We start from the raw sequence: 19109 nt of genomic DNA on the forward strand, positions 1-19109 counted from the left end.
ATGAGAGCAAGCATCTCATCCCATGAAAGATGAAGCCACCAAAAAGAATGGGTGGAAAGAGCATAGGCAACATTGTACAAAGCATATTAGAGAGAAGCAAATGCTGCAAGAAATCCAAATGCAAAGATAAAATGCTGTCCTCAAAGACTCTGTGTCGAAGAAAACCTAGAAAGAAGTAGGAATTCAATAAAAATGCCAAAAGCTAAATTTGGATATCTCAGCATGAACTGACCAATACAGAATATTATACAACCCACATTCAAAGGACTCATACTAGACTCTGTGACACTGTTCCTAGCCATATGGATTCTGGGTAGATGTTCTCATCAATTCTTTAGAAAAGGGGAACAGGCATTGGAATTCTGGTGCCCACTGTGCATAATTAACCTAACTAATAAAATGGAATTCCAGTTGGTTTATAATGCGCCACCGTCTTCCCCATGACTTAGTATCTTTGGCCATGTGACTTACTATGGTGGAAAGAAGTAAAGCCTCTCTGAGACAGCATTAATTGAGCTTTTTGGTAAAATGCAGTGTTCAAAAGAGGGTAGTTCCATCGTATGTGAAATAATTACATTTTGAGAATTTGACATATGTGCCTCATGGGAAATTTCTTACTACCAAGGTTGAGTCTGGGTTGGTTTAAGGGTAGGTATGTGACCTAAAAAAATTCAGTCTAGGTGAATCTCAGAACTTTTGCATCAAATGCTCAGATAGAAACTTCTTCTCTTTCTTTGGCCCTTATGGTGTGTACCAATGAGTCCAAGGGCAGTGACATTTATTTTGCTCTCCTGGGGCATTTTTTTTTTTTTTTTTTGTCTTTTTGCTATTTCTTTGGGCCGCTCCCTCGGCACATAGAGGTTCCCAGGCTAGGGGTCGAATCGGAGCTGTAGCCACCGGCCTACGCCAGAGCCACAGCAACGCAGGATCGGAGCCGCGCCTGTAACCTACACCACAGCTCACCGTAACGCGGGATCGTTAACCCACTGAGCAAGGGCAGGGACCAAACCCGCAACCTCATGGTTCCTAGTCGGATTCGTTAACCACTGCGCCACGACGGGAACTCCTCCTGGGGCATTTTTATAGTCCAAGGTTGGACTCAAAGAATAGAAGACAGAAAACTTCAGGAAATCACAGCGAGCTTCTGGATTTAGCCACATCTGAAGCCAACCCTATTTTGGAGTTAGAGTTATGCAAGTCAGTACATCTCCTTCTTTTTAAGCCGTTTACCATAGGATGTTCTGATCCTTGCAACCACTGGCAATCTAAATAATATAGCCCTACAACTTTCTCTACAAAATGTATATTTGTAGCTTCCTTCAGGCTGTGTGATCTGGTTCCTTTCTATTTCTCTTGCTTCATGACTAGTCACCTTCCTATACTCACCCTTTTCTCCAGCTATAAAATCCTGCTGGTAGTTCCCTAAACACATTGGACTATTTTAGATCTTTGCGTTTTTTGTCCCTCTCCTGGGAAAGTCCTTGTCCCCTTTCCTGACCTATTTAATTCTATTTATTCCCCAAACCTTTCTCCTATGCAATGCCTCTAAGAAGATTTTCTGGACCAACTCCAACCTGCCAAAGATGCCCCACCTATGCATGCACTTGATTAACCTTTACCATGGAACTTGTATTGTAATGGCTTCCCCCCAACTGGACTAGAAACTCTCTAAAAGGAGGATTCATCTAGGATCTTGGATTTAATATTTTCTTTTATTTTTTCATCATCCGTACCTAAACTAACACTTGTTGATGTTCAAATGGTGGCTGAATTAATGAATGTGTCAGACAACAAAAGAAAAACAACAAGCCTAATTCCAGCTTAGGACAATGTTATTGTCCCTTATTTTGTTCTCTTTGTTTTAGATTTTTAGGAAAGAGCCAGCAAACTTAATGGATTTTAATTACTTAGAATGTGTTTCTCGGCTTTGCTACAGTTGACTAACCCATTAGGAGATAGGTAACCAGATAACCAGATAGGAAACCTAATTGCAGATGAGTTACCTTCCCTGATTACTCACCATTAGTCACCAGAGAGAAATAAACAAGAGAGATCAAATGGAACAGTAAAAATTCACCATTGCTGTTTGAAAGTTCTCAAAACACGTGATTTACATGATGATGTCATGCTTATTTAGACTGAGTACACAGAGGTAAAATGAGAATAAGAAGAATTTGAGGAATAATTACGGTAAATGGTTTCATATTAATTGGTATGGTAAATGATTTTGTATTAGTAGAATTTTTTTAAGGTTTCTAGAATAGACTACCTTCACTAAAAGCATCCAAAGTATTACTCTAAATTCCAGACATTCCAGAGTTCCCTGGTGGCTCAGAAGGTGAAGGATCTGGCATTGTCACTGCTGTGGCTCAGGTTTGATCCCTGCCCCAGGAATTTCCATATGCTGTGAGTTCAACTAAAAGCATAAAAAGTGAAAAAACATTCCAGACATTCCATGACTTGGACATTTGGCAGCCTTCCTGGAGAACATCAATATCATTTCAGAAATGGTTGGAGCTCAAAACCTATGTTCTCACACATGATTCAGTGATGTCTTTTCAGAAAATATACACAATACAGAAAACTTTAAAAGTTGTTAGTGGATTTTTGTGTGTGTGTGTGTCTTTTTTTAGGGCCACACCCTCAGCATTTGGAGGTTTCCAGGCTAGGGGTTGAATTGGAGCTGTAGCTGCAGGCCTTCACCACAGCCACAGCAATGCAGGATCTGAGTCATATCTTTGACTTACACCATAGCTCACAGCAACGCCGGATCCTTAACCCACTGAGCAAGGCCAGGGTTTAAACCCGTGTCCTCATGGATACTAGTCAGGTTTGTTAACCGCCGAGCCACGACGGGAACTCCAGTGAACTTTTTTTTTGACAGGAAAGCTTATCAAATTTGCCTCTGCATATTCTGAAGTTGGTTTTGGTATGTTTGTTATCGGACATCTAAGTATCAGCTGGGATCCTTCCTCCCAGGAAACAGATGGCCCACTCACATCAGAGTAACTTAAGGAAGGTTTATTTACAAAGAGACTAATGATCAAGGTGTGAATGGAGTTTAGGAAACAAACAATCACGCAGGGGCCTAGGACCACCCACAACAGAGCTCTCCCTGCCCTCCCCTCCCTCCTTATGTTCTGAGAGGTAAGAGGAGGACTCACCAGGAAGTGATGAGAACAGAAGACCACCTGGAGAGGAGCGGGGTTTGTTCCTTTGGGAGCACAGCCAGCCCTGCCTAACTTCACCAGAAAGGAACCAAGGATTAAGTTCCCTGCCCTCAAACTCTTCCCTACATCCTACCTTCTGCTGGGATCCGCATTGACATGAAGTAAGAGGCTATGGGAGGCTCTCTGTTGTAATGCAAAGGGAGTTAACCCTTAGTGCCCCTCAGCATGCAGTGTTGTCTTTATCTGGGTGGAAATCCTGTGCCTGTGACCAGCGAGAACTGGGTCTCAACAGCTATCATATCATCATGGGGTAATTTCAATTCAGTCATTTTCCTCCCCTGAATCAAAAATATTGGCTACTTCTGCTATTCTTCATATAAGGAATTAATGAGGAAAAGAGTAGGAAAAAATTATGGAGTACCATAAAATGCAGCAGCTGAATTTTCCCCCAGTAGCCAGCCACTAGGATAAACAGATTATCATAACTATCTACTTTCACCATCCAATTCCATGCTCCCTTAGTTATTGCAGGTCTTTCAGCTAGATGAGGATTTTTCTGCCTGATGGGAGATGAAATTTCATTCTTCTTTTTTATGAATAGGCCCTCGTACCTTCGGTCCAGGTTATGCATTATGAGCCCACTGAAGGGTGTAAGTGGGAAGAAGGGTGTATTTGCTTATGAGGCAAGGGTGGCCCAGGAGAATTTGGAGATTCATAGTCCTTAACTTCATCTATATCTACCAAAATATCCCATTCAATGAGGCATGGTTCCATTGTTTCCTGATAATTGCCTTTCTGTTAGCATAGTAGATCTGGTGGATCTGATTTATAATTAGTTCTATGAATCTACAACCTTTACAATCATGCTGTGAGCTTGATCACCAGCTATATTTTCTGCACGAGTATAGGAGAGGGGGTGCCTTCAAAGTTATTCAGAAAACTTTCTGACTCTGCACATTTGTAATTTTATGTTCATATTTTTAATTATTTTGCCTTATCGATATTCTGTGGGACTGTCGAAAGAAACTAATGACTTTAAAATCTTAATTGTCAGAGCAGCTGTGTGTCACAGCCACTTGATCTCTGCAAACTCTCATCTCATGCAACCACAGTGTTAACTTGAATGTTTACAATGCTACAGTATGCCAAGCACTACTGCTACTCTATCTCTCTCGCACTCCCAGCAAAAAGGTTATCCCTGTACTCCTCAAATATATAATGTGCTAAGCCCAGAGTCTCGGTTCAAGGAGTCTATTTCCTGGGGCCACTTCTGCTACCAACTAATGTATCAGCAGAGTTTCCAGCAGAAAAGAAATCATTAGATGAGTATTTATTTAAAAAGTGATAGATAATAAAAGTTTGCCTGGGGTAAAAGCAAATCACCACAAATAGGGCAGGAATGGGGGCCAACAGCAGTGAGATGTTACCTCTCTTCATGCCAAAGGACTGAGGAATGGAGCCTGGAAAAAATAAAGTCCCAGACTTACCTGGAAGCCAGAGTACACCAGGTCCTGTTCGTGTAGCGTCTGCCACCCATCTGTGAGGCAGAGGGCAAATGGAAACAGAAGGAGAATGGCTCTGGAGGGTCACCTGCAGGTATGTGATACATGGTATTTCTTTGTATCCTCTTTTTCCTGCCTTGCCCCTAAACCATGCAGTCTCACCTTCTCTTTGAACTATCTGGTTTAATTATTTGCTGTCTCTAGTTTCCTGTTTATGTTCACATTTTTGTGACAGTATATTAAAACACACCCTTATGTTTGTGTTTCCTAAAATGTGCTCTGATATTTACATATCCATTCTCATACTCTTGCCCAGGTACAGGCAAATATACACATTCATTTATTTCTCCCTTTTGGTTATAACCAGTGACCGTATCTTGTGTGTCACTGGATTAACACCATAGACGTGTACACAGCTGATATTGTGCACATATTAATTACTTCTTAACTTTGAAAGATGATAATTCATAACTGTACTTGAAATGAAGAATAGTTCTAAAGCGTAATACGTCTTCCTTCCCTCTCTCTAGCACAAGCATGCTTTCTTTGATTTAAAACATTCAGTTTTCAGTTTGTTTCATCACCTGGGAGAAGTGCTGGCTTTGAAAATGTAATTTATGAAAGCATAACTTTCAAAAAGTGGCAAGAAAAATTTTTAGGTTTTTCTCATCCCATTACTTCAGTAATGAATTCTGATTTTCTTAATAAGAACAAGTTGTTTTATAAAAATCCCTTTTAATTATTTCAAATTTCTATCTGAAAAGGAGTGGGCTTGTCTACATAATTCTCCAAAGAGTGATCACAATAGACCACACCTAAGCTATCTGAAAAGCCAGGAAAATATATTGACCATCTTGATGTTTAGTTCCAGATAATTTCACCTCTGAACATTTCAAGTGTAACAATAATAAACTAGAAAGTAAACACCCTAAAAAACTATCTTGAAAACATCACTTTATATTTGTAAGATGTTACTGATGTGCAGGCATAGGGAATAAATACATCGTAACAGTGTTCCAAGCCTGTTCTTATTTTATAACAATTTAAAACTGAGATGGCAATGAGATTTTCAAGCTTTCCAGTCTCATAAATCACCATCAGGCATTTTTACCATTGTTTAATGTTTGCTCCCTAGAGAGATCATTATTATTTGGGACATAGAGTGTCTATATCATTTTACAATGTGAAAAGTAAAATATGAACACATTCTTGAAGGTAAGACAGCTTACCTCAAGTCATATCCCATGTCTATGCAAGAGAAATAAATAGAAACTTAGAAATTGTGATCCTTGTTTTTCTAGGGTGGCCATGTTAGACTACCCATATTTTCACTTCATCCTTCAGTGGGATGGATACCTTGTTGATAACTTTGTTGACCCTCTGTGTAGTCCTCCCGTTGACTTAGCAGTTGGCACAGATATGTCCTTTGTCTACTAGTTAGGTTTTGTGGAGAGTGATTTAAATAATGTTCATTCCAAATCTACATTTGTCAGGTTTCTACCCCTCTCTAGAAGCCGAGATAAAAATCAAAGACTAGGTGAAAACTTAAGTTCATTCCTGTTTTCCAGTTTTGAAAAAGGAGAGTTGAGGGGTAGAATGATTTTATTTTCCCTAGTTAAAAAAATGGAAGAAAAGGAAAGAAAAATCTTGCTGCTAGCATGTCAGTACCTTAATAATCAATAGGGGACACACCAATAGCTTCAGAACTGAGTATTTTTCTTTCTCGCCAAAGATGTGATTGATATAAGCCTCTGTAGATGCAAAGATGATTTTCAAACTCACTGCATAAGCCTGACTTAAGATAATTTTAAATAATGAAAACACATGTGATGTTAAAATAGCATTAAATATGAGTTAGAATTTGTTAGTGACAAAGGCCCTTTTAATGATGAATCTGGACAGGAAATGGTCATTAAAATCTAATCATATGCTTCTAATTGTGATGTAGTAATACTCTCTGCTGAAAGGCAATGTGATCAACTAAAGGAGATTGAGCAATAGTGGAATGGAAAAAGAATTAATAGCAGGCAGGGTAGTTTGAAACTTTTCTGAGGGCTTTTAGGAGAAAACATGTTGTAACCTGTTTTGCACTCGTAACCTAGAAGAACACTGATAGAAATTCGATGAAATAAAAAGTGGCAGAAATGGTTCCAGAAGTGGTGAGAAAGAGCCAGGATAAAAGACGATGGCTTTGCCAGCCACGCTGGCTGAAAGGTAGGTCCAAAAAAGAGACCTCACATTCCAAAGGCCCTCCCTTGACTCCGAGACCCACACTTTTCCCACTGCACCATGCACGTCCAGTAAATGTTGCCTAAGAAAATATTGGCTAAGAGGCCAATTTGGATTCGAAATTGGTTTGTCTGAAGCTAGAATTCACAGTTTTTACCACATCACTCTTCCTGCTCTAAAACCCTTCAGTGGCCTTCCTTTTAAATGTGCTGTGTAAACAAAGCGCATCATTCTTTCGGCATTCCATTGAGACTCCCTCACTCTCACCAGTTTCATCTCCCACTGCTTTCTACAGGAAGGGATCGCTGCATCCAAATCAGTCCATTGTTCAGCCTCTGTGCTCTTCTGCTTCCATATACTGTTACTCTGGATCTTCTCTCAAGTTGTTCCTCCATCTGGAACCCCCTCACTTCTGTCCTCGGTTTATTTCAATCTTACCCAATATTCAATGGTAAAGTAAAAAACGCACCTCTCTGTAGATGTTTTCTAAAGAGCCCAGCCAGTCCCCAGGTCTCATTTCCTTCTCTGGACACCTACAGTACAACCCGTGAAACCACTGATTGAATCTTTATTAGATTCTGCTTAGTGTTGTGTGCTATCATTCTTAGAAAGCCTCTACAACAGTGCAAAACCCCAAATCACACCAAAGTGCCTCCATTGTGAAGAATTAAATAAATAAGCTCTCATGCAATGTCACGTGTAGCAAATGCACCATACAGCTTATAGAGGGCTTTCACTTACCTCACCATGAAGTTTTGGATAAACAAGCTCTCAAACTCCCAGACTATAGAGTTTATAGAGGGCTTTCACATATAATATCTTACTTCACAGTGCCCTTGGAGGAAGGTCTGACAGATATTATGATCTTTATTTTACAGATGAGGAAGCTAAACTAAGGAATCATGAGTGATTTACTCAAGGTCACACTGACTACAGGGCAGCATGGGGATTTAGAGCCATTTGTTAATGCTCATTTGGCTTAATGGCTTTCTTCTTTCTGTACTTGATCATGTCAATTTTATAGTTTTAAACTTGTGATTCGGAGTTTGGATAGATTATTAAAATGACAGAGGAAAAAAATCTTCATACTAAGAGATCACAGAGATACAAAGCTAATAAACATAATAAAGGCATATGATTAATACTTTAAGTGACTTGGCAATTGTAAAACAAGAGCGAGCATGAAAGAGCTCTTAATGTTGAATTAAATCATGAAGACTAAGTGTGCCAGAAAGAGCAGTAAGATGAAAGTCTGGGAACTATGGTTCTGAGTTAAGTATGATTTAGGTTTTTTCTTAAATGTTCAATCGTGTACTGCAAGATGAAAGGACATATTATTCAAAATCCATTAAAAATTAGAAAAATATATGTTCACAAGATTCTGTTGACTAACCTGTTCCAGTGTTGAATTGCTAATATTCTTACCTGCAAGCTCTGAGCAGGCATAGTTCTGAGTATGTTTCATGGATCATCTACTACCTCTTACAACAGAGTTCAGAAATATTATTACCCCAACTTTTCAGAGAAACTGAGATGAGAACAAGCGTTGATATAGGTGAGTTCTTCAACATACACTCCCTCACCCCTAAGCCCAAGCTAAACTCTGTATAATCACCCTTGGAGTAAGGAAAATCTGAATCCAATGATTTTAGTACATTTTCAGTTAAAGTAAATATATTTGGGCTGCATTGTGCTTCTTAATAACTGTCCATTAGTTTAAAAAATAAGAACATTCCTTGAGTTCTTGCTAAAACTGTATATAACTTCAAGGACTTAATATTTCCCTAGAGAACTTAAAAGTCAAGTTTGGGACAAAGCAGTCTCCAATACAAGCTCTTCTGTGCTTTGCAGTGTCTGCACATCTGTTTGCTGCCACATATGTAAGAAAGGAACACATGTGGCTAAGTTAGGATTGCCAAGTGTCTCTGATTCTGAAAGGCAAGGTTTTAGTTTGTTTTAGGAGGACATCCTGGTCTCAGTGGTCTTCAGCCTTGTTCAGTTTAACCATAAATGCAGAGGTTAACAATTTTCTGGGAATATAACACAGTTTTTCTGTCTTAAAATAAGTGATTGTTACTCTTGTGGATGATCCATCTTCAAGCATGTTTGTGTTTGTGACCTCCCTTGTGGTACTGGCAGTAAACAGTGAGAGCTAACAAACGGCTGTTTGAAATAACACAGATCCAGGCTTGAATCTCAACCCTTCTTTTTACTGTGTGGTACGGAGATCTGGCTCGTCAGCAGGAATTCCACTCATAGCACCTGCCGTACTGCCCTGTGAATCCCAGTATTCCTGGGATGAATTTCACTGTGATACAATTAAAACAATCCTTACCTAGATGGGTCTTTTCGTGAGCTGGGAAAAAATGAACACAAGTATGGTTTTCAATCAGGTGAGCCCCTGCCGGGGAAAAAAATATGTATATATAAATGGAATACTTTGAACCACATTTAGGCATTCCCCTTTGTAATTAGCCCAAAGCAATGTACTGAACATTAGTAGATGCCTTAAAAAAAATGGTGGAATAATTGATTCTGGTATAACCCCTTCTTATGTGGGTTGAGCCATGTGGGTCAGTTCTTCCCCTCAAAACCCTAAAGAGCTGATAGTTGAAATTATGGATGTTTAAAACTAACGCTCAAGGAGTTCCTGTTATGACACAGAGGAAACGAATCTGACTAGTATCCATGAGGATGCAGGTAAGATCCCTGGCCTTGCTCAGTGGGTTGGGGATCTAGCGTTGCTGAGAGCTGTGGTGTAGGTTGCAGACACAGCTTGGATCCCACATTGCTGTGGCTGTGGTGCAGGCCAGCAGCTGTGGCTTCGATTCGACCTCCAGCCTGGAAACTTCCATGTGCCAGCCCTAAAAAACAATTAAATAATTAATTAAAACTAGGGCTTAAAAAAATAAGAGGCTTAGAAATTGTGCTCAGCCTACAGTGAATCCACAATAAAAGGACATGCTAGAAATTGCACTAAATTGAATAATAAATCACAAGTTATCTACTTTTTTACTCTTTTACTTTTGTCTCTTTGATTCTAAATCTTCTACTTATCACCTTTGTTACCTAGAAGAGAGCTGGGTGCTGAACTTTCTGGATGGTGCTATTAGCGGCAGTTCCAATTAGCAAAAGTTGTGACTCAAGGTGGCTCTTCCTCCCCTGCTTCTCATCCTTTGCTCTGCTCTCAGTGATAGTTCTGTTACCAATGGTTTCTCTCTAGGCAGCAGTTCCTGTGATAGTTGTTTCCAGCGACAACCCTCTAAACATCTAATGCAATATCTAACACCCTCTAAAATCCTTAGTTTGGTTCTGGATCCCTTTGAAGGTGAAATACTACTGTGATCATCTCTGTAGGGCAGTTTATAACATTTATCACATTCCTTAACATTTGTTGAACACCTACAATATTGTAAACATTGCAGAAACAGTAATGAACACTCCGGTTGGAATCTCTGTAATAGGAAGCATGCGGTAAGGTAAGGAGAGGCACTTACCCCGTGAAGTTCTCTAGACAGTTGGGTTCAGTGTTCCCCTAGTAGCATCAGGAAGTTGACCTGTACATCTTTAGAGGCTTTCACAGCCTGGAAGAAGAGTACACTGCCCTCGACTCCTTGTTGCTTAGAGTAGGCTTCTATGCCTAGTCATGATGCCAGGATGCTCCACCTCAAGGTGTTCCAGAGGAAAGCCATTCACTCTCTCCTAGGTAGGTCCAAACCCAGGTTACTAGAAAAGGTGGTGATTCTTCTTCATGTGCTTCAGGATAGATGGCACATACAGAAAAGAAATGCTGGTGTAACTTTGGCTTTTTTTTAGTTTTCCAAGATAGTTATGCAAAATGAATTAATTGGCTTTTCAAAAATGGTAAGTACTTAGCCTGTGTTTCAGTCTTCTTCATGAGTCCTACCCAATGCAACCAAAAAAAAAAATTACAAAAGAGGTAATTCACTAATATCTTTCTTTTTGACATTTTGAGTAGAGAAAGGCAAACACAGTGGAGAAGGAATGTTACCCAGTTCCCTTTGATTCAATTGTATTTCTGTGGGCTTACTGTAAATCCTATGGCTTAAGCCTGAGTTACTTGGGTCAAAGTAGTGCTGTTGTCAATTGTCTCCATATAAGTGAAGATCTTATAATTGTTTTCATATTCCTTGTCTTCTAAAATTTTAATAACATAAAAAATTATGTACGTATTCAAGAGCGAGCACATAAACCCAAGCAGATTATATATTAAAACAATTCTTCATAGAGTTCCAAAGTAATTTTCTTCACATTACATCGTATGTCACTGCTTATCTTTCTAGTTTTGTTTGTCATATATAGGTCTATTGTTTTACATGCATTGTTTACTTCACAGAGGATGATGGATAGATAGATAGATAGATAGATAGATAGATAGACACACAGGTGGAACTAGTGGCACATACATCAGGCTATATTCTGCTGAATATTTTTATGCATCATTTTCTAAAGCAGTAACTCCACGTAAGACATCCAGACTAAGTATGGGAGACCACATTATTGCTAACATCAAAAAGCAATAAAATAAAACTTTCCAAGGTTTTAAGCTTTGAAACTCTTAATGTGGTTAACTAAAAATGATTTCCTGTTTCCAAAAAGTTTTTTTTTTTTTTTCTGCAAGAAAATCCTCTCTCTGGAAGTATCAGATGTCCTCATAGTTATTTTATATTACTGCCCAGAAGAATCTGGGCAGAAAAAGAAAAGAAAGAAAGTAGGAAAGGCCAACAGAGGACAGGAAACCTCTCTTGGAATTTCAAAGGCAGCAAAATGTGGAATAAGTTAGTTATGCCAAGACATTTTATATAGAAAGCCTGAAGAACTGAGTAGAGAAAAGAAATATTCATATGAATAACCATGTAGTCATTGTACATGTAGCTTCATGTTATATAAATTAAGCTGAAAAAGGAGAAAACAAAACTTCTTACAAGAGATGTTTAGGAAATATTTAGTACATATAAATGGATGAATAATTAGAAGACAGGAAATTAAGAGTAGCTACTCAAAATGTTCCTAAAATGCCATAGTTCTTGCTGTTGCTGCTTTTCTTAATTTTTTTGTATTAAAAATGTGTGTATTAGAGTTTCCAGTGAAATAGAACCTATATATATAACACAATATATATATAATTTTAATATAAATTAAAATATATTAATAGTTTAAAATTTTCATAACCTGTACTAGAATGGAAGGAAATTAATGTAATAATATAGAGGATCTAGAAACCACCACATATATATCAAAATTTAACATATGACAAAGGTACCATCTCAAATGACTGAGAAAGAAAAGCTTATTTAGCAAAAAAACCTAACCAACCACTTGAGAAAATAAAAGATCCCTACCTCATGCCATGTAGCAAAATAAATTACAAATTTACTGCAATTAAATATTAAACATTGAAACCCTGAGATGCTAGAAGAAATATAATGACCATATCATTTTGAGGTGAGATATAGTACTTTAAATCATAAATGATGTATTTATGAAATTAGATATACTTTCCAAAACGAACACAAATTTGGTAAGAAGAGTAGCATTGGTTTACATTTTGCAAATCCCTTTAATGTCTGGCTTAATAGAAAACATCTGGATTTTTATATCTGCTCTGCATTCATCTGTTGTGATATCATATGTCATGTAGCTTCTGGAAAACTCCATTGTAAACTTGTGAAGGAATTAAAGTGAAAAAGTCAGATGTATCTTAGTATTATTATGAAAATAGTTTTGACATTTTAGGCCTCCATGAAAGATCTCTAGACTCCAAGGGGACTCTGAATCATACTTTGGAAACTGCTGTTATAGATTATAATGTTAATCTTTGAATTGATAATATATCTAAGAGACAATTTCATTTGCATTACTCTGTAAAGGATTTATCTGCATTATGTGTAGTTTTCTATAAATTATCAGTTTCCTATCACTCTGGAGTTGCAAAATAGCCTAAGCAATCAAAGATGTACACTCTTTTTGAAATTTATTTTATTACTCAATGAATTTATTACATTTATAGTTGTACAATGATCATCACAATCCAATTTTATAGGATTTCCATCCCACAACACAACCCCAGTGCACCCCCCCACCCCCGAACTGTTTCCTTTGGAAACCATAAGTTTTTCAAAGTCTGTGAGTCAGTATCTGTTCTGCAAAGAAGTACACTCTTAAAGAACAGGATAATCCCTTGCAAGGTATGAAAGGACACCTATAATCCTATAATCTCTTCTGCCCCTTTTTCAATCTATCCTTCTTCCTACCACATGGCATCACTGGCGCTACCACATTAAACATGCTGATGTGCAAAAATGAGTTGGGGAAATTTATGGATGGTAATAAAATGAAAGGAAAGGAAAATTGGAACTCCCTCCAATGTACTTAATGTAGTTACTCCTTTATACTTTCACACTTAGGTTCTCACAAAACTCCTTCCTTCCAGTCCTGTTTTTAAAAAATTACATTTCCCAGAGTTCCTGGCTTAGCAGAAATGAATCTGACTAGCGTACATGAGGATGCCGGTTTGATCCCTGGCCTTGCTCAGTGGGTTAAGGATCTGGTGTTGCCGTGAGCTGTAGTGTAAACAGTGAGCTGTGGTGTAGGCAGACTCGGCTCAGATACCGAGTTGCTATGGCTGTGGCGTAGGCTGGTAGCTACAGCTCTGATTCAACCCCTAGCCTGGAAACCTCTATATGCTGTGGGAGTGGCCCTAAAAAAGAGAATACATACATAAATAAATAAAAATTACATTTCCCTAAAGAAATCCTTCTTCATCTTCCTGTTTTGGTCTTTGCCCTTGTTTGGGAACTCTTACCACTTTCTTCAGCAGGTAAATATTTCTTTTTGGTCTTTTTATTATCTGGCAATTTGAAGGATATCTCTAACTTTGGTTAAATGTTTATGAGAATCCCTTTTGTTCAGGAAGTTGAGATGCATTCCTATTACACGATTAAAAGTAAATATGACTACTTCAATCCTGGTTCAGTAAGTACTCCAGAGGAAAGCATAGCTTCTTCTCACCCTAGATCATCTAGTAATTACCATGGTCAGCCCTAAGATTACAAAGCCAAATCTCAAGTCCAGGATACATTCATGCACGCATACACAGGGTGTGTGTGTGTGTGTGTGTGTGTGTGTGTGTGTGTGAAATATGAGTCTAGGAGGTTATGGCTCATGGTAATGAACCTGAATAGTATCCATGAGGATGCAGGTTTGATCCTTGGCCTCACTCGGTGGGTTAAGGATCCGGCATTACCATCAGCTATGATAGAGGTTGCAGATGTGGCTTGGATCCTGCATTGTTGTGGCTGTGGCGTAGGCCGCAGCTACAGCTCTGATTCCATCCCTTGTCTGCGAACTTCCATGTGCCATGGGTGTGGCCCTAGAAATAAAAAATAATAATAAAAATAAAAAAGGAAGAAAAAGAAAAGGATATTTTTAAACCTTTTATCTTTACTTTGTCCTGTCCTTCTCAAAACAATAGACTCTATCATTATTATTCTCAGAGCATTTGAACTTTTCATGCCCCAACTTAGCATAGAATGATTGCAAAGATGTCTTATTAAGTATAAGTGGCTTGGCCTTAGTGTCCCTTCCTGAGAAATAGCAGCTTCAATTAAATTCATCACGATTTCCTCTTCTAAAAGTATGTGTTTGAAAAGGGAAGAACAGCAGATAGGGAGCACTCCGGTTTAGATATAGTACATGCACAAAAAACACCAACAACATCAACAAGAGTAAGACTGAGCAGATATTTGAAAATTTATCAACATTGCACTACTTTAATTTGCAATTTAAATGATGACAGGAAGGACAAGTCAGTGCATATTCTCATTACCAACAATCCTAAATTATTCATCTTAAATCTGACTTCAGGACAATGGAGCTACTTGCTTCATGTGGTCAGTACAAAACTAGAGTCGTGAGGAGGTCTAAGCATGATTCTAGAGACAGCATGGGGTTCTTAACCTGCTGAGCCACAACAGGAACTTCCGTGAAGCTTTTAGTTTAAATAAGGATTGGCAAACTCTAATCCATGGATCAAATCTGACCCTTTACTGTTTTTATTTTATTTTATTTTTGATTTTTAGGGCTGCACCAGCGGCATATGGAGGTTCCCAGGCTAGGGGTCGAATTGGAGCTGCAGCTGCAAGCCTATACCACAGCCACAACAACTCAGGTTCTGAGCTGTGTCTGTGACCTACATCACAGCTCACAGCCACATCGGATCCTTAACCCACTGAATGAAGCCACGAATCAAACCTGCTACCTCATGGTTCCTAGTCGGATTTGTTTCTGCTGCACCACGACAGGAACTCCTGCTGTTTTTATAGTATAGTCTGATGAGCTAAGAATAAGTTTCTTGTTTTTAAATGCTTGAGATTAATCCAAAAGCATAGTGATATTTCATGACACATGAAATCAAATTTCAGTATTTATAAATAAAATAATATTGGAACAGCCACAGTCATTTATTTATTTAATCTATCATTGCTTTCATGCTGTACTGGCATGTAGCTGCAACAGAGATGGTGTGTGATACTCTCATCTCTTCACACCCCTGTTCCAGGAACTACCAATCACAGCAATGTGATTATAAATCAACCGTGTTTCAAATGCCATGCACATTGCTGTACCACGACATGATTTTATAAATCACCAGTGAGTATGTGTCTATCATGTCAACACAAGAAAAGAGAAAATTGGACTTTGAAATTTATGCTTATAAGGCACAGTGGAGCATGGGTTATTTTATTATTGAATTAGACGGCAAAGAATGGTGTTTATTATGTAGTCACACTATGACTATGCTAAAATACTACATACAATATGCATCAACATTACCAAGCATTCTATTACAATATTTCCAACTCAGAGAAAAGCAGTGATCAGAAAAATTAGAAAGTGTAATGTGGGGTATTTCTTCATAGCAGAATTTCTTCATAAAAATAAAATATTAAAGTGAGACAGCACCAAAGTAACTACCCAGGTTGCTCATTTGTTAGCTAGGCAAGGAAAGACACTTAGCATGGTGAATTAATTGGATCATATTTGACTGCAACGGTTGAGGAGTTGTATCTAGAGAAAATTGGCCTGTGTAAGCCTTTTAGCTTTAAAAGACATAGCTTTTATAGCTTTAAGCTATAATATGCCTTTTGGTGGGAGTATTTGTTCAAAGGATTGGGGATGTAGAGAACAACTTCAGTAGTCAATTAAAAATTAAAGGAAATTATGTTTGGTGGTTTTCTTTGGTTCTTGATGAATTAACAGATGTTACCAGTACTTCTCAATTATTATTCATTTGAGAAATCAATGCCGACTTTGTTTTTGACATGATTGAAGAATTAGAGTTTATGGACAGCCTGTGTGGTATAATTACAGGAGAGAATATTTTCCCCCAAAATTGAGAACACTAATTCAGTACAATCTGCAGTGTAATCTTCTAAAATGTGTTACAACAAATGGTGGGAATAAATATGTATGAAGCAGAAAATGTCTTCGTTGGACAAATTTACTAAGCTTGGGAAAATTTCTTGAACAAGAACTTCCCTGAATCAGTATTATTGAATACTGAATAGTTTTGGAAGGTCGTTTTTGCTGCAGCCTTAATAATGTCTCATAATGAGTTGAATCGAAAGTTACAGGCAATATAGAGTTTATATGTGAAGCTTACACTGCAGCAAAGATATTTTGACAATATTTTCTTGGATGACAAATAACTTTAAACTGTCTTACACACATCATGTGCTGGCAAAAGTTAAAACAAGAGTCGAGATTTTTATCCCCATACAAATTTAGAGCAAGTATATCTTTGGAACTCAAACTACAGTTTCAGCAGCATTTTTCAGACCTTGATGCAAGTGAAAAAGAAATTTCATTATTTTAAATCCATTTCACTGTACATTTGAGATGCTTTCACCTAACCTTGGATTTTAAGTTATTAATGTGAGGTATAATGACATGCTAAAAGGCAAATATCAAAGAGGAATCTAACAGAATCCTATTAACGTATTTCACGTTTTAAATATGATTACAATCGTACACTGGTGTATTGATAACAGTATCTGGCAGTATTATCTCTGTGAAAAGACATTTTGAAAGATGAAATACAGAAAATCTCACTACAGATAGCATTAACAGATGAATGTTTGTAATTGATATATATATATATATATATATATATATATATTTTTTTTTTTTTTTTTTTTTTTGCCCGCACATGCTGTGCAGGGAAATGCCTGGGCCAGCAACTGAACCTGCGCCACAGCCACACCAGATCCTTAACCCACTCTACCACAAGGAGACTCTGGTAATTGATTTGGATGATAGGGAACAACACTAACTTTGAACTCCAGTGAAGCAAAATGTAATACCCCTCCCTTAAAAAAGAAAAGTCCTTTTTTTTTTTCCCATTTATAGTGCTGTATTACAAAATATTATTTTGTAGTCCTCAAAATAATTTGACTACTGGAGTACTCAACTACTATCATTATGTTTGCATTTCATCAATTAAAAGTATGTAGAAATTTGTTATCTTTCTCTTCATGTAAGTACCTACATGCTATTAATGTAATAATAAAAGATTTATTATCTGCAATTTACAGAAAAATTTTGCTGACATCTGATTTAAATGAAGTAATTTTGAATTCTGTTTTCACCAGCAAAATGCAGAAAAAACTGATAGCAGGAAGAAAGAGCTGGAGGCCACAGACCACGAGATTGGGATGGTCACTGCCTGGAGGACTGCTCAAAGAGATTGGCTGCAAAGGGTCATAGCTGAGGTTTTCTTCTCCCAAAAGAGAGCAGAGGCTAGCATAAGGATTAATTCTCTTATTTTCAGAAATAACCAGAGGTCTTTGAGTATCTTTGATCACAAGAAAGGACTGGACCAAAGTTAAGTTTTTTAATTTGCACAAATAAAAAAATGAAACCTTATTTTATTTCCAAATTTTTCTAAAACCAGACATGGCTTATTCATACATAGAAATTCTGAAGGGTGTCCACCAATATGTTAATATTGGTTCTCTATGGGTCAGGGGGGATTATAGGTTATTTTATTATTTTCTTTAATCTTTTTTCCCTGATCTTTCAACAGTAGATTCTTGTTATTTTACTCTTTCACTCATCTTTATCATTTTCCCCCATGATATTTCAACAGAGATTATATTTTATTTTAAAATTAATACTTAAAAAATACTCCATTTTAAAGTATTTTCTTATGTATTAATGTTCCAAAATCATCCTAGGAGAGGACAAATTTTTACTATTTATTTTCAGATTACTTATGAACAAAAAGTTGAAAGAAAGAAGGATCAGTAAGCTAGCTCTCTTGTTTCTCCTGTAAACATTTTCTTTTATTTTATTCCTTCAAGAAAATAAATTTTAAAAAAAATTAAAGGAATGTCCATATACAGACTAGGAAATAATGTTCTTATGTAACCAAATACATCATTAACAAATGCAGAAGTTACCATCGTTGCTAAAAGAAATACGAGCTTTTTTTCTTGGAAAAAAAAAAGTATATTTAAGACAGTCTAGACAAAAGGTATTAACAGACTTCTTGCCACGACATTTTTAAAAAAACCTTTTTAGATGTTCCCTTCAGGCACAGTGGGTTAAGGAAGGATCCAGTGTTGTCCTACAGCAGCTTCAGTTGCTGCTGTGGTGAGGGTTTGATCCCTGGCCTGGCACATGCTGCAGGCATGGTCAAAAAAAAAGCGACAACAAAAAAACTTAAAATAGAATTAAAAAGTTATTTTTGTGTGCATTGGTAAAAATTGCTTTTTTTTAAAAAAAAAATGTAATCTATTTACATTTTCCCAACTTGTTCTTGTTCACAGCCCTCACAGTTTTGAATTACTCTTAGATTATGAGTTAATGATGTGCCAAATGTCTTTCCCATGCTAATACAGTCATGTGTACATATCTCTGAGCCTGAGAACACATCAGGTTCTAGAAGAAGTTGTCGTAGAGACCCTGCAGCACGGCCAGGTTAACCACACTGTCACACTCACGGATACTGAGACACCATCACTTTCCTTCCCGTGACTTTCTGTTTGTTTCAGTAGAGTTATATATTTAGAAGGAAACTATATGTTTTTCTAAACAGAAATTTGTGTTTGTTTATTCTTTTTTTTTTTTTTTTTTTGTCTTTTTGCTATTTCTTTGGGCCGCTCCTGCGGCATATGGAGGTTCC

The 19109-nt window shown here is 37.4% G+C and overlaps 1 long non-coding RNA gene across 1 annotated transcript; it reads left to right on the forward strand.

Moving 5' to 3' along the window:
- Positions 3370 to 18431, forward strand: LOC110260218. The gene is made up of 2 exons (XR_002343077.1): positions 3370 to 4766; positions 17575 to 18431. It is a non-coding gene; the product is annotated as an uncharacterized LOC110260218 (long non-coding RNA).

This window comes from Sus scrofa, chromosome 1, assembly GCF_000003025.6.
Source record: "Sus scrofa isolate TJ Tabasco breed Duroc chromosome 1, Sscrofa11.1, whole genome shotgun sequence".
Lineage (NCBI taxonomy): Eukaryota > Metazoa > Chordata > Mammalia > Artiodactyla > Suidae > Sus > Sus scrofa.